Raw genomic sequence first — 516 nt, 5'->3', positions numbered from 1 at the left:
TACTATTATAGTACTATCAACTTCCATCAATGTTTATCATTGATTGAGGTCTATTATTGATTGTGGTCGATCAATAATAATTTTTAATCATTAACTGTTTGCATTGTTGGTTTGCTATTATATTTATTTTTATAAATACATTTAAGAAGAATGATATATTTTACTTCAATTATTATTAAGTGATTTCTCACATGTTCGTTTTTTTGGGTTTATTATACAAAATAAAATTATTACATAAGTGATAAATGCCTTTGTTTTTTTTTTCTATTTTTTTATTATTTACATGTTCATTTGTTATTAAATCTATCATTATCATTTCATATTAGTAAAATTGTAAATGGCAATTATTATATTTGAAATTTTTTTCTATAAAAAAAAAAAAAGAAATCTTTACATTTTTATGTGTTGAGAGATCTATCATTGATTTATCATATCAACAAATTAGAAACAAAAATAAGTTTACGATATTTGACTCTTAGTTTTTATTAGTAAAGATTGCATACTCATTTGTTATTA

Source organism: Benincasa hispida, chromosome 5, assembly GCF_027475165.1.
Source record: "Benincasa hispida cultivar pf3 chromosome 5, pf3_genome.v1.1, whole genome shotgun sequence".
In the NCBI taxonomy this organism is placed as follows: Eukaryota; Viridiplantae; Streptophyta; class Magnoliopsida; order Cucurbitales; family Cucurbitaceae; genus Benincasa; species Benincasa hispida.
The sequence above is the reverse complement of the archived record's forward strand: the minus strand, read 5'-3'. Positions refer to the sequence as shown.